Consider the following 16352-nt stretch of genomic DNA (forward strand, 5'->3'; position numbering starts at 1 on the left):
TGTTGATCGACTAGGAATGCCCAGTACATCGTGAGATGACCGGTTGGTGACCACTGCTCTAGTGGGTGGCCCAAAAAAGATATATCTTAAAGCCACGCCCCTACTAAGCCACACCTCCACTTTGGGGTTCCACCAGGAACCATTGCTACATTGAACCATTTAAGGTTCCTCCAAAAAACCCTCAACTAACCTAAGATGTAAATATGAACCATTGACTAGCAATGGTTCCTTGATGAACTCAAGGAGTTCCTTGAAGATACCCAGGGTTCCTCGACTCACCACTATTTCTAAGAGTGTACTATTACTGGACCAGGCCCCAATTAGCCTGAAACATTCAAATATCCATCTGAGTGTGTTATCTATTTTGTAACTCAATGCCTCTGTCTCCATTCCAGCGCTTTATCCCATATACTGTGGCCTACTGGCTGGCTAGCAATGGTATGGAGAAATTACAATAATTGTCGTCCTTCAATGTTTAGAGGGAGATCTAATGAAAAGTCATAGGAGATTTAGTCATCGCTCAAGAGCTTGTTTATAGGAATCATCCACTGGGGCATTTATCCCTGTAGTTGAGCTGTCAGTTGAAATTAATCCTAACTACGGTATGCATTTTACAAAGCTGCTTTTTTGTAGTTTCCTTGAGATCTGGGATCAGGCACAACGCAATGTAAACTATGCCCTTTTAAAACATTTACGTGTTTTCTCTGTATTCCCTAATACATAGAACATAATGCATACTCTAAAGCTTTAACCATAGTAGCTGTAACATACAGTTGAAGTCGGAAGTTTACATGCACTTAGGTTGGAGTCATTAAAACTAGTTTTTCAACCAATCCACAAATTTCTTGTTAACAGACTATAGTTTTGGGAAGTCGGTTAGGACATCTACTTTGTGCATGACAAAAGTAATTTTTCCAACAATTGTTTACAGACAGATTATTTCACTTATAATTCACTGTATCACAATTCCAGTCGGTCAGAAGTTTACATACACTAAGTGGACTGTGCCTTTAAACAGCTTGGAAAATTCCAGAAAAGTATGTCATGGCTTTAGAAGCTTCTGATAGGCTAATTGACATCATATGAGTCAATTGGAGGTGTACCTGTGGATGTTTTTCAAGGCCTACCTTCAAACTCAGTGTCTCTTTGCTTGACATCATGGAAAAATCAAAAGAAATCAGCCAAGACCTCAGAAAAAAATTGGAGACCTCTACAAATCTGATTCATCCTTGGGAGCAATTTCCAAACACCTGAAGGTACCACGCTCATCTGTACAAAAAAATAATACGCAAGTATAAACACCGTGGGACTACGCAGCCATCATACCGCTCAGGAAGGAGACGCGTTCTGTCTCCTAGAGATTAACGTACTTTGGTGCGAAAAGTGCAAATCAATCCCAGAACAACAACAAAGGACCTTGTGAAGATGGTGGGGGAAACAGGTACAAAAGTATCTATATCCACAGTAAAACGAGTCCTATATCGACATAACCTGAAAGGCCGCTCAGCAAGGAAGAAGACACTGCTCCAAAACCACCATAAAAAAGCCAGACTATGGTTTGCAACTGCACATGGGGACAATTATTGTACTTTTTGAAGAAATGCAAGCCGAAGAACACCATCCCAGCCATGAAGCATGGGGGTGGCAGCATCATGTTGTTGGGGTGCTTTGCTGCAGGAGGGATTGGTGCACTTTACAAAATAGATGGCATCATGAGGTAAGAAAATTATGTGGATATATTGAAGCAACATCTCAAGACATCAGTCAGGAAGTTAAAGCTTGGTCGCAAATGGGTCTTCCAAATGGACAATGACCCCAAACATACTTCCAAAGTTGTGGCAAAATGGCTTAAGGACAACAAAGTCAAGGTATTGGAGTGGCCATCACAAAGCCCTGACCTCAATCCTATAGAACATTTGAGGGCAGAACTGAAAAAGAGTGTGTGAGCAAGGAGGCCTACAAACCTGACTCAGTTACACCAGCTCTGTCAGGAGGAATGGGCCAAAATTCACCCGACTTATTGTGGGAAGCTTGTGGAAGGCTACCCAAAACTTTGACCCAAGTTAAACAATTTAAAGGCAATGCTACCAAATACGAATTGAGTGTATGTAAACTTCTGACCCACTGGGAATATGATGAAAGAAATAAAATATGAAATAAATCACTCTCTTCTATTATTCTGACATTTCACATTCTTAAAATAAAGTGGTGATCCTAACTGACCTAAGACAGGGAATTCTTACCATGATTAAATGTCAGGAATTGTGAAAAACTGAGTTTAAATGTATTTGGCTAAGGTGTATGTAAACTTCTGACTTCAACTGTAGGTATAACAACAGGTAACTGGACCTCAATCCATTTTTCCATACAGATGCAGCATATTTCTAATAAAGCCAAATATGGTCTGTGTGCTCACCATTCCTCTGCGTGTCTAATATGGAGAGTGCTGAGATTGCTTGCCCAAATTTATATCTGGAAGATAAAGGGTGAAAGCAATATGCAATAATAGGCTGAAAAATACTGTGTTAAACCCCATTAGTGGACTTTTAGTTCACTGAAAGTTGGCTATACTGTTCGTTAAAATCGACATAGAAGGGTTTTATCCAAATATAATACGGTATAGTATATGGCAGGCTCTAGCGATTCTAGACGGCGGTGGAGCAGTGGTCAGAGTGGAGTGGAGTTCTAGTTTTATGAACGGTTTAATCAGGTCTTATCCTAACTCAGTTTTTCCCCTGCAGCGCACTTTACTCACGCGCGTATGCACGCAGACCACTCCTCTTGCGTCCCGGTTAAGCCTCCTCTCTCATATCGATGCAAGGAGAGGAAACGCACGTTTCATTTCATTCGTAAGTAGTCCTCCAGTAACCTCACCAAGAAGGACATCGACATTTTTCGTGGAGGACAGAGGACTTAACCCGTGCTTGCCTCGAAATTCGATGACGGAATCACCCAATGAGCGTAATCTATGAAACCCCAATCAGCCTCAGCCAGCCCGGTTCTTTTTGCGGTGTATGTGCACCTCGCCTAAACGGGATTGTAGCCTATGCGTAAGGAAGATTAGAATTGCATTATGAACTTGAACACTTTGATAAAAGTATGGGGATCAATGGCTGGGTGGTCATCTATCGGTTTACAATGATATAAAGCGCATTCCCGCAGCAGCTTGATCAATAGCCTATCATCTCCTGAAATCTGCTCTTAGAATAGGAATACAATTGTATGATTTGTTAACAGTCTAGCGTATATGGTCAGCATGTGGACGCTCATTTGTTCTGTCTTGAAAGAGACCCGTTCATTCCTTGCCACTGGAAGGCACACTGAAACCGCACCATGGTTCGATGCTCCTTGAATAGGCTACTCACCCCTGCATAGACCTGCTACAGAAGGCTACGGCCCGGTGTTGGAATTACAATTGGATTCAAAGAAATTCTGGAAAACAATCCAATGGACAATTACTCACATCTATAACGTAAGTGACAATTTTATTGTTAATACCGTAAAGCCTTGCCATCACTAGGAAACTGTTTAGTGAGCAATGACATAATTAATTAAATATTGTAGCTCACTCAATTGATCACAAATGTTACCATTTGATTAAAAAAATTGGAAGATGATGTACACATTTCACATATAGGCTAGCAGTGATCTGCATTCACCTCAGGTAGATGTGATTAATGCAAGTGAGGTAGTGTGTCTTAATTGAGAATGTTATGTTACAAACCAGCATAATTTCCTTTAGTTGGGACTCAAGTTTGATAAAGACTTGGTTGTAATTATATTAGAATTAACTATACCCATTATTAGTATTTCGTTAATCTACAGTATAGGTTACATCAGGCTTGCTACTTGTCCCTGATATTCATGATTGACATGATTGTGCCTCTGGTATCAGAGCTGTTCAAGGTGAACCCTGCTCATCTTAGAACAGGGTTTTTTGAACTTTTCTTGCCAAGGCAGGGACCCCCGCCCAGGCAGGGACCCCCGCCCAGGCAGGGACCCCCGCCCATGCAAACCTGTGTTGTCCTATCATCAGGTGAATTATAATTGCAAGTAGAAGTAAACCATCTCAAAATGAATAGATTTGGTATATTATTTTGACCTCCCCACAGTTCATTGGAAGAGGAAGTGAAAACTAACATAGCCTATTAGATATGAAGGTAAAGGTGTCTTGGCGGAGGAGGGAAAATGTTGCTGCTAAAAAGTACATTTTCTGCAATTCAAAAAATAATTCTCCATTGAGCTGAGAGAACATTTTGCAGATTTGAAGCTGATTTCCAGCAATTCTATGCATTTTGCCATGGTTAATGCTGTCTTCCTCTGCTCAAACGTTATAACATCAATGTGCATGGGTCCTGAATGCCCAGTTTTTGGAATTTTCGATTATCCCTGACTTTCTAGCTTTTATTTGATTGTTAGTTCTCAAATATGGTTTTGGTTGTTTAAGTTGTCACTGAAATGGCTTTTCCATCCCGAAAATGTTCTAGATTTTTTTTTTTAAATGAAGCCATTTATCTATTTCACTAGAGATGGATGAACTGGAAGAGCTAGCATGCTAACTGCTCCTGTATACTTCCAGTCATTGTGCTAACGCTAGTTAGCATTGGCTCGTGAAACTACCTCTAATTTTCTTCATATGGGACACAGATACATAAAAATTGTATCCATGGTGGTATTCTGTTTTATATATGTATTCTATATATATATCCCCCAAAAAGGAAGCATATGGGTCTATTAGTTGTCCCATAGTACAATCCAATCTCAATCCAATCAACTGTTTCTTAAATTGATCAATTATTGAGAAGGTCACGAATTGCCTGCTGTTTTATGAGTGGCTTAATTAGGTCACTCAAACTGATAATGCATTGCCATGATGCAGGTTAGCTTGTGTCTAAATCCTGTTGCAACTTATGGGAATGTATCTGTTTAGAGGTCCAGTCAAGGATACAGCTTAATTTGCCATTGACAGCTTCCTTTTTGCATATGTTTGACTAAGGTGTTTAATTTTTCATTTGGTTCATATTTTTGCTGCTACTGGTTGAAAGCTGTCTTCCATTCTCATTAGTAAGCAGGTACTGTTCACATTTTGTGCCTTTGAAGGGAGCAGATGAAAGCTCAACCTGCCAGTTAATAGTCACTTCACTGTGGCAGAGAGGCAGCAGCTAACTGCTCCAGGCTGTACTGTTAAAGTTAGCTAGCCATTCAAAGTTGACAACATGTCTTTCCCGTTAAGAGTTGATTAACGCACCCGTGGATCAGTCTAATTAACATAATATAAAAATCCCCATAAAAATCAGGCTGTTTAAGCTAGAGATATCTCTCATGGGCTTCGTCTCAATTAACCGCATCCACCTATGTCGGCCATCCGCACTGTAGCGTCCGAACGGTTTGGCCTACAAACTATGGAAAGATGAGGCTCTCACGAACACAATGGTGTTCTCCGTGCCCCATGGGACTTTTCTGAAGTAGGTACAGCCGATGAGCCAACTTCTGTCTCTAGTGTCCGAACCGTTTTACAAACTAATATGACCCTATTATGGAAAGGGGGGGACTCTCACGAACGCGATGGTCGTTTCCAATTGGTTCTACAACCCCCACAAGTGTCATGGGACTCGTCTGAAGGTAACCCGGTACTGGAAGTAGTTTTGTGCCCCCCCCAAAAAGGAGTTAAATATCTGTTAAAAAAATATATATATTATTCCTGAGCTTTCTTATATCTCCTAGATATGGGACAGTCACTTCAAAACCTTAGTCAAACAATAAATCCTAAGGAATGTCTGTTTTTCCATTTATGAATGTGTTATTAAATGCGTTTCTATGGGTTATAGCAGTACAGGCCAAATTCAATGATTTATCAAATAATATTTGTATATATTTTTTACCTACAGGGTCCTGAAATTCTAACTCAAATAGCTAAATCATCCATGGTATGACCATCTTAAAACAATTCCATATGTTAGCTTAGTAGAACCCCCCTCCCCATCCCAAGTGCTTAGACTTTTAGGGGTTTTAATATATCTCAACCTTTAGTAATCACACATTTGCCACTTAAGTGCTCTTAAAACAACTGCAGTGGAAGCAGAAATAATCAAATTATCTTCAACTTGGTTAAGCCCCCGGCCATAACCCTATTTGTGGGTTTCATCAATTAACATAAATGCGTTTTATGTTTGTGTGTTAATGAATTGTACATTTGTAGAGTTGCTGTTAGTTTAACAACTGCTAATGACAAATCAATTACTATCTTTTCATATTTTACAAGTCTAAATATAGTTCTGAAGTTTAGAGGACTACCCTTTCCTGGAATTTAGATGTAGAATAAATAGTGCCAAGTGATGTAAATGTTAGCGACCCTTCCTGGATCTGTAAACACAGTGGACGAGGTGTTCTTTGGTGTGGCATTTGTCCATGGTCATGGGCAGCTGCTGTCTGTGCTTCCTTACATGCAGTATCTTATTCATAATATTTCACTGGTAAGTCCATCTCCCACACTGAAAATGTCAGCCATCACATTTTGCAAATAAATACAATATATTTCTACTAACAGTATTCTTCTCAGATATTTTACTTCACTCCTCCCCACCAGTCTGTGTATTCATTGCTGAAGCAAGATACCAGGGCAACAAATGCAACTCTGAAGTCAAAACTGAAGAGGAAATCAATATTACAGAGAGAATACAGTTACATGCTTGGACCTATTTTATCCTACAGTATCTATTCTCAGTTCCTCTTCACTTTCTACTTTATTTTTTACCTTGATAGATGCCAATAGGAGTCAGTTGTCAAAATTGGTATGGTATCTACACCGCAGTTGATTTTCTGTTCACTGATGGGAGCTTAAAGTGGAGAGTGGTTTGATTGTTAGTCATATGGGCAGGAGACTTTACACTCCCGGGCCTGCGGTGGGATTGCACGGAGGAGATTAGGTGTGGCGGCGATGGTGGTGTCTCCCATAAACACTGCCATGGGAATGGATCAGGCCTGACTGCAGCACAACATTTGGGAGTGACAGTGTAAGGGGAGTGATGTTTGTATGATGGGCCCTGGCGCTGGCAGGAGATTAATGGGGCCTCTCTTCAGTAGCAGAAAGAGAGAGGAGAGGAGCCAGGCAGGGCAGGCAGGCCTGATTCCCCTGGATCCCTGCCAGCCGCTGTGGGAGAGCCATGGGGCCTGTCGCCAAGGGCAGGGCAGCTCATCTACCATCTACCCATCCACCCGGCCCCTGTCTGGACAGCCGCCTCAACCACAACATATTACCAGAAAGTGTCACATAATATGTCCAAATCGGTGTGTGTTTGGCCACTCCCACTACCTCTTAAAGACACATTTCAGAATCTGCCAAATATGCTATTCCTTCTTAATTACCTTATGGTGTGTCTGCTTTGAGTTGCCAAGGGAACCCCACTGTTGGCTTGGAGACGAGGCATTGCAGAATCCAGGTCAAATCCTTATCTCCTATAACCCAATGTTGAGCTCATCAGATGCTCTCTGGAAATAAAGCTTCCTGTGTCTGGCTCTACCATGGAGGGGTATAACTATTGCATTGCAGTTATAACAGAGGACACAGCAATAAGCTTGCGCTAATATCTGTCCTTCTGATGATTTAAGTGTCACCATCAGGTACAAGATGAGGCATCTGTGTTATTATTATCCAGTTTTGATACGGTTGGGGTTTCTATTGCTAGTAGCATTTAATCATCTGTAGTTTGTCTTGTAACTAAGCAACGTAAGTTGCTGTAATATCTGTCTTTCTACTCGCAATATACAGATGTAGGATCTTAATTTGATCACTCTTTATTTGATGAGAACTTTTCTGCTTGGCAGGAAATGCAAACTTGTAGTGTATTCTAAGTTTAAAAAGGCTTCAGAAGTTTTTAATTTCTACTTTAAAATATCAGACTGTATTTGCCCTAACGTATAATGTATCAACCTCTACAAAAAATATCCACGAATTATAATCCATATAACAATTCACATGTCCTGTTGCTGCAGGATTATTTTCCTGCCGTAGCAAACTGGCTCAAAATAAGATCCTACACCTGTACAGCAGGCTGTGTTTTATTAGACATTTCAATGAAAAGATACTGATTGAGAGGGCAATATACTGTAATGACTTGAATAAATTGACTTCCTCATTTCCAACGTCAGAGTGTACACATTGAGGGGAATAGCTCATCTGTTTTAATTTATTACTGCCTGCCTGACAGTTGTTCACTTCATTGCATAAAATAATATGGAGGCATTTAGATATTAGTCACCAAGGGTGGTAAGTTTTACTGTCAGCAAGTCACAAAATGCTCTTCATGGGTTTACAAGCATTGGGCCATATTCTACCATTTAACTTCATTTATCCACTATAAACAACCCCTGTTAAAGCCTTCTAGGATATTGTTTCCTCCTGCTGAGTAGTTTTAAGGTGTGTTGAGTCTATTCTAATCTGTAAAACTCAATGGATAACTCAGAGTGGATAAGAAAAGAGAGCCAGCGATTACAATCTGTATCCCTTTGCCACCTGTGCTGAATGCAGAAGCACTGCATATTTCTCACAGCATAATCTCAATTAATTATCGAGTGCCTTTTCTTGCTTAAAGTGGTAAAGAGCTGTTGTGAGTGTGGTAAATATCCCTATCAGCCTGCATTGTGGATCAGGGTGCCAGTCGGCCATGTCTAATTGCATTCATTCATATGCAGTGTGTGGTAAGGAGAGCGGCAGAAAGAAAGAGAGAGAGACACCGTTGCCCTAGAGCACACAAAAAACTATACGGCCTAAACATCAGCACCGCAGGTAACTTCAACAAAGCTGTGAACGAACTGACAGACAAGGCAAGAAGGGCCTTCTATACCATCAAAAGGAACATACAATTCGACATACCAATTAGGATCTGGCTAAAAATACTTGATTCACCAACCAAGAATTCACAAAATGGGACAAACACCAAATTGAGACTCTGCATGCAGAATTCTGCAAAAAATATCCTCCGTGTACAACGTAAAACACCAAATAATGCATGCAGGGCAGAATTAGACCGATACCCGCTAATTATCAAAATTCAGAAAAGAGCTGTTAAATTCTACAACCACCTAAAAGGAAGCGATTCCCAAACCTTCCATAACAAAGCCATCACCTACAGAGAGATAACCTGGAGAAGAGTTCCCTAAGCAAGCTGGTCCCGGGGCTCTGTTCACAAACAGACCTCATAGAGCCCCAGGACAGCAACACAATTAGACCCAACCAAATCATGAGAAACCAAAAAGATAATTACTTGACACATTGGAAAGAATTAACAAAAAAACTGAGCAAACTAGAATGCTAATTGGCCCTAAACAGAGAGTACACAGTGGCAGAATACCTGACCACTGTGACTGACCCAAACTTAAGGAAAGCTTTGTCTATGTACAGACTCAATGAGCATAGCCTTGCTATTGAGAAAGGCCGACATATGCAGACTTGGCTCTCAAGAGAAGACAGGCTATGTGCACACTGCCCACAAAAATGAGGTGGAAACTGAGCTGCACTTCCTAACCTCCTGCCATATCTATGACCATATTAGAGACATATTTCCCTCAGATTACACAGATCCACAAAGAATTTTAAAACAAACCCAATTTTGATGAACTCCGATATCTACTGGGTGAAATACCAGTGTGCCATCACAGCAGCAAGATTTGTGACCTGTTGCCACAAGAAAATGGCAACCAGTGAAGAAACAAACAGCATTGTAAATACAACCCATATTTAAGTTTATTTATTTTTCCTTTTGTACTTTAACTATTTGCACATCGTTACAACACTGTATATAGACCAAATATGACATTTTAAATGTCTTTATTTTTTTGGACCTTCTGTGAGTGTAATGTTTACTGTTAATTGTTATTGTTTATTTCACTTTTGTTTATTATCTATTTCACTTGCTTTGGCAATGTTAACATGTGTTTCCCATGCCAATAAAGTCCTTGAATTGAATTGAATTGAGAGAGAGGCAAACTGCTACATTGAGCAGTATTAAATGTTCTTTCTGTGTAAGGTCTCACCTCTCTATGATTATGTGGCACTGCATTTTCATTACCTGGACCTCGACCATAAAGAACAGTAGTGTAGAAAGAATGGACTAACCCTTTACATTATTTCTGGGATAAAAACAAACAGATCACTTTTCCCCCTCAGGCTTGAAAACAAGAAACCATCTGATGTCTGATGTTTTGTGACAACCTAGCCTATTACTCCTAATAATTATAGCACCATGAAGCAACATGGACTGTATCACTTGAGGAATTTCCTTTTGCCCATTCTCCTTTCCAATAATTCTCAACTATTGATCCACTATATGAAGTGCAAAATTAGAAAGGGTAGGCTTTGGCTGGCTTGTATAGCCATGGGTTCATCCTGGCTCTGTGCCTTATTCTGCCTGTCTGAAAGGACAGTTGTTTTTGTATGAATCTACTGGCTTTTTTCTTCTAGTATGAGTTCCCACATTAGCGAGTAAAAGTATTCCTGCCTTTTGGGTTCCATTATCTCAACTATAGATATTACGGAAATTGACTGGAGAAGACGAGTAATAAAAACTCATCTTTCTGCACGTTTTTATATTCTGAATCTGAAGGGCCACTGATATCCTAGGAAGACCCATAACAACTTGTTAAGCTGACAAAGTCTGAAGTTGCATTTTAAGAATCATCCAATTTGATCAATGCACATCTTGTCTTGTCGTCAAATTAGACCTGACCTCTTTATTCTGTAAGTCTGGCCAAGCAAGACTAATGTACAGTATGCTGTACATTTATGCTGAATGTATAGAGAGTGGCTAACCATGTGCTAACAGGCAGCTGACAAAAGTGTGTAGTCTGAGTGGACAGACAGGGCAAGCAGCAGTCAGCTTTGATTTGTGTCTCAGCAGGGCTGCCATTGGCCAGGCTTGGCTAGAGGGAAAAGGCGAGATGAGGATGGCAGATAATAGCCTCTGAGGTAGATCTCAGGACAACAACACAACTCCTAGTCAATCATTATATTATGTCTACTCATCATGTGCCTGAAGACCCAAACAGATGTGTAATTTTATAAAGCTGCAGTCAACTGATACTATTGAGTTCACTATGTGTTTGAACCCTACATGAATGCTTGCTGTAGTAGGGAAGGCTGTACTGTACTCAAATGAACCTGTACACTACCTTGTTGTACCTAAAGTGAATGCTATCTCCTTTTGCTCTCCCGAAGGTGTAGTGAGACTGTGCTCCTGAGAATCAATTGGGGTAGAGTTAGCCAGCTAGCTTGAGTTTCTGGCTCATGTTAACTTATTTTGAAGAACTCATTCCAATACTGCATTTAAAAACCAATTCTGTTCTAAATCGGCCAATTTTAGATAGACAGAGACCTAATTTCATTTCATTCCTGCTGATATAGGTTCATAGAAAATTACCTGCACGTGTCAGAAAAGGAATGAGCTAATGCATTAATTGTCAGAGATCACAATTGAAACACGTCCCATTCTGCATGTTTCATTAACCTTTATTACCAGCTGTTCACTCTTTTTTTCAAAGTAAAGAATAGGTATGATGAGCTGAACACCATTATCTTGGATAAAAGCCCATTTGTGTTTGAGCCGAAAATGTGGTCGGAGGCTCTGTATGGAGGGTGTGACGCAATTGCGGAGCCTCCGGAGACATGCTGAGGCCAAATTGAGCTCTGTACCGCATCGCTGTGTGCCTCCCAAATCTTGTAACAATGCGGAGGGCTCCTTATAGCTCCGCATTGACATGATTGGTTGACGGTAGGTGGGTGCGGGAGGTCCTGCATAAACACAAACTCAATTCCCTGACAATTTCCTTCACAACAGCTCTGCTCAACAGCTCTGCTCTGCTCCACGAAGCGCAGGATGTATGTATGAAGGCCCTGATTTCTGCAGAGGCCGTATCATCGTAAATGCTGCACTTCCATTGCAGACCTCTGATTTACCATACAACTCCTTTTACACTCTGTACAAACCATAACTTAGCATGATTTTCATGGCTTCTTTGTCGTTTTGATGGGGTATGTTTGTTATTAAATATCTGATCCTCTTGTCCCATGTAGCTCAGTTGGTAGAGCACGGCACTTGCAACACCAGGGTTGTGTGTTCGATTCCCACGAGGGACCAGTATAAAAGTATGAAAATATATGCACTCACTACAGTAAGTTGCTCTGGATAAGAGCATCTGCTAAATTGAAAAGATTTAATAAAAATAAATTAATGTGGGATAAAAATACATTATTTGACCTTGTTGGCTAAACATCAGCCTGTCATATTTATTGAAAAGGTGCTTCATTATATAGCACTAATACAAACTCTTGCATGCAGACATACTTGGATGATTCACCTATTCTCTTAATATGCTGTTAATAGCTTGGATTTAGGAACTGTTGCTTCTGTAAGCTGGATGTAGAATGTTTGGAGGGTATTAAGCATCTACTGATATTATTTCTGTTTGTCACTATGTCCAGTATCTCCCAATGGTTGTAAAAATGCCGGTTTACTCTTTCTTACATGGGCATTTCATTTTTTATATCACAAAAAAAATTTACATCAAGAATATCTACCTTTTGAATCCCGTGTCATTAAGTGCACATCAAGTTTAATGTTTTTATTGTCACGTGCACAAGTACAGTGAAATGTCATTTTTGCTTGCTCTTTCCCAACAATGCAGTAATCAGTAGAGGAAATGTGAGTAGGCATCAGGATATATGATAAACAGAGTAGCAGCAGCATGCAGTGCATTCGGGAAAGTGTTCCGACCCCTTCCCTTATTCTAAAATTGATTAAATTGTTTGTTTTTTCTCATCAATCTACACACAATACCCCATAATGACAAAAAGTCAAGGGGTCTGAATACATTCCGAATGGACTGTATGTGAGTGTTTGCATGCGTGTGTTAGTATGAATGTATGGGTGTTATCTACAGTACCAGTCAAAAGTTTGGACGCACCTACTCATTCCAGGGGTTTTCTTGATTTTTTCCAACTATTTTCTACATTGTCCACATACTTATGGTCATCACCCTCAGTGAGGTGAGAGAGAAAACGAAGCAGAATATATTCTCCTTTTTCCTCCTTTTTCTCAGTGCTATTATTCTACAATGTAGAAAATAGTAAAAATAAAGAACAACCCTTGAATGAGTAGGTGTGTCCAAACTTTTGACTGGTACTGTATATATTCTTCTCCTTTTTCTCTCTCGCCTCACTGCAGGTGTGAGGGTGACACACAGCAATGTGGATTTATTCAGTAGTACGTGAAAAGCCATCATGGTTGGGGTCTTTATAGCAAAGCTGTACTTCTACAAGTATGAAAATTGTATACATAGCCACGGTTGTTGTCAAGGAGGAAGTGAGGACTTCAATAGAAAGTAGAGGTTGATTCAACCTACATTCTGTCAAGTGCATGAATATACCACATACATTAGGAGTATGACTCTAGCTACTACATGTCATTTGCATTGCTTGCTGTTTGGGGTTTTAGGCTGGGTTTCTGTACAGCACTTTGACATCGGCTGATGTAAAAAGGGCTTTATAAATACATTTCATTGATTTGATAAGATGCAACTGTGATGCAATATAATTTCCACATGAATCATGGCTGATGGCCTTCAACAATGAGCTCTGGGGTTGTAATAACCTCACATGTTTCTGGTTAGTGGTTCTACGGCTGGTTGATGGGTGTTGTGGGTGGCATTAGTGGTCCATAGAGAGGGAGGATCTGTGAAGAATGCTGACCGGACGGTTCAATTCAGAGAACGCTTTACATTGCTGCTGTGTAATTCCACTATTCTCCCAGATTACAGGGCACCTTAAACCATCCTTGCCCTCTCTCTGCAGGGCCCTATCAGGATGGAGATGTCATGCTCTGCTCAGGCCTGAGGGAATGGCACAACACTCTGTAATAACACTTTTGAGATGAAAAGGAAGAGAAATACACTGCTTCAGAGCACTAGCAGGATTTGAACACAGATTTGGCTCATTCGTCCAATCAGTCACTGTCATCTCTTTTTGTAGTAACAATAACAAATAGTGACCTTTTCACATTGTAAGATTTGTCTAATGTTTTGAGTTGGGCCTAATTCCCCAGTGCTCAAATGAGATATTAGATAGGGTGGATTACTTCATAATACCCCATTTAATCAGCGCTATATGAAGAAAAAGAATGGAGGAATCAAAGATACGGTATTGGACAAGTTTTACAAGGTTTCCTATAACTTTCCAGAGATTGTTCTCCCTGGTCACTCCTTCCAGCTCTCAGAACAACTCACAGTTCTGAATTTAGACCGAGTTCATAGAGCTTTGATTCACTTAAACTGCAGGTATCAGTATATCGAAAGCGGTCCTTTTCTGCTGAGGAAGCATGTTCTGTTTTAGATGTGCTTGTATGATGACGCGACGGTAACCGCTATTGAATGGAGCTCATTCCATTGACCTGTCATTACACCTGATTCTCCCATTGGATTTCATTTTTTAAATGATGTTATTTGAGAAGTGCAGCACTTGAGTCCATACTGCTGCTATAAACAGTGGAGATACTGTACAGTGACTCCAAAAGTATTGGGACAGTGACAAATGCTGTTGTTTTGGCTCTGTACTCCCGCACTTTGGATTTGAAATTATAGAGTGACTATGAGGTTAAAGTCTAGACTGTCGAGTGAACCATTTAGAAATTACAGCACTTTTTGTACATAGTCCATTTTAGGGGACCAAAACTATTGGGACAAATTCACTTATACGTGTATTAAAGTAGTAAAAAGTTAAATATTTGGTCCCATATTCATAGCACGCAATGACTACATCAAGTTTGTGACTACAAATTTGTTGGTTGCATTTGCTGTACTTGTTGGTTGTGTTTCAGATTATTTTGTGCCCAATAGAAACCTGTTGGGCAGAAAATATGGTCATAACACTATCATGACATATATTTAGACCTGTTGTGACATATATTTAGTTATTTTATGGCTGGTTATGACACCTACAGTTGAAGTCGGAAGTTTACATACACCTTAGCCAAATACATTTAAACTCAGTTTTTCACAATTCCTGACATTTAATCCTAGTAAAAATTCCCTGTTTTAGGTCAGTTAGGATCCCCACTTCATTTTAAGAATGTGAAATGTCAGAATGATAGTAGAGTGATTTATTTCAGCTTTTATTTCTTTCATCACATTCCCAGTGGGTCAGAAGTTTCCACAAGCGTCCCACAATAAGTTGGGTGAATTTTGGCCCATTCCTCCTGACAGAGCTGGTGTAACTGAGTCAGGTTTGTAGGCCTCCTTGCTCGCACATGCTTTTTCAGTTCTGCCCACAAATTTTCTATCGGATTGAGGTCAGGGCTTTGTGATGGCCACTCCAATACCTTGACTGACTTTGTTGTCCTTAAGCCATTTTGCCACAACTTTGTAAGTATGCTTGGGGTCATTGTCCATTTGGAGACCCATTTGCGACCAAGATTTAACTTCCTGACTGATGTCTTGAGATGTTGCTTCAATATATCTACATAATTTTCCTCCTTCATGATGCCATCTATTTTGTGAAGTGCACCAGTCTCTCCTGCAGCAAAGCACCCCCACAACATGATGCTGCCACCCCCGTGCTTCACGGTTGGGATGGTGTTCTTCGGCTTGCAAGCCTCCCCCTTTCTCCTCCAAACATCATGATGGTCATTATGGCCAAAAAGTTATATTTTTGTTTCATCAGACCAGAGGACATTTCTCCAAGAAGTACGATCTTTGTCCCCATGTGCAGTTGCAAACCGTGGTCTTGCTTTTTTTATGGCGGTTTTGGAGCAGTGGCTTCTTCCTTGCTGAGCGGCCTTTCAGGTTATGTCGATATAGGACTTGTTTTACTGTGGATATAGATACTTTTGTACCTATTTCCTCCAGCATCTTCACAAGGTCCTTTGCTGTTGTTCTGGGATTGATTTGCACTTCTGGAATTTTCCAAGCTGTTTAAAGGCACAGTCAATTTAGTGTATGTGAACTTCTGACCCACTGGAATTGTTATACAGTGAATTATAAGTGAAATAATCTGTCTGTAAACAGTTGTAGGAAAAATTACTTGTCATGCACAAAGTAGATGTCCTAACCGACTTGCCAAAACTATAGTTTGTTAACAAGAAATTTGTGGAGTGGTTGAAAATGAGTTTTAATGACTCCAGCCTAAGTGTATGTAAACTTCCCACTTCAACTGTACATAAGGGTCTAAAAACTCACAGAATCTACCTTGCCCGTGACGTGTTATGTGTGTTGCACAGTCTTCCAGTAATGTTGAAATAAATAATACTATTTTGATATCTTAGGGTTGTGTGATCGGTTCCACCAACAGCGTTGATTGGGACCAATGC

The 16352-nt window shown here is 40.2% G+C and overlaps 1 protein-coding gene across 9 annotated transcripts in view; it reads left to right on the forward strand.

The window, feature by feature from the left end:
- Positions 1 to 2771: 2771 nt before the first annotated feature.
- The window catches only part of LOC106584340 (leucine-rich repeat-containing protein 7), a 116698-nt gene continuing 103117 nt past the window's right edge, over positions 2772 to 16352 (forward strand). For all 9 annotated transcript variants that reach the window (XM_045706226.1, XM_045706221.1, XM_045706227.1 and 6 more), the window contains exon 1: positions 2772 to 3472. The gene's annotated coding sequence lies outside the window, so the exon portion shown is untranslated. The remainder of the gene's footprint in view (positions 3473 to 16352) is intronic.

The sequence above is a fragment of the Salmo salar genome, chromosome ssa23 (assembly GCF_905237065.1).
Source record: "Salmo salar chromosome ssa23, Ssal_v3.1, whole genome shotgun sequence".
NCBI lineage: Eukaryota > Metazoa > Chordata > Actinopteri > Salmoniformes > Salmonidae > Salmo > Salmo salar.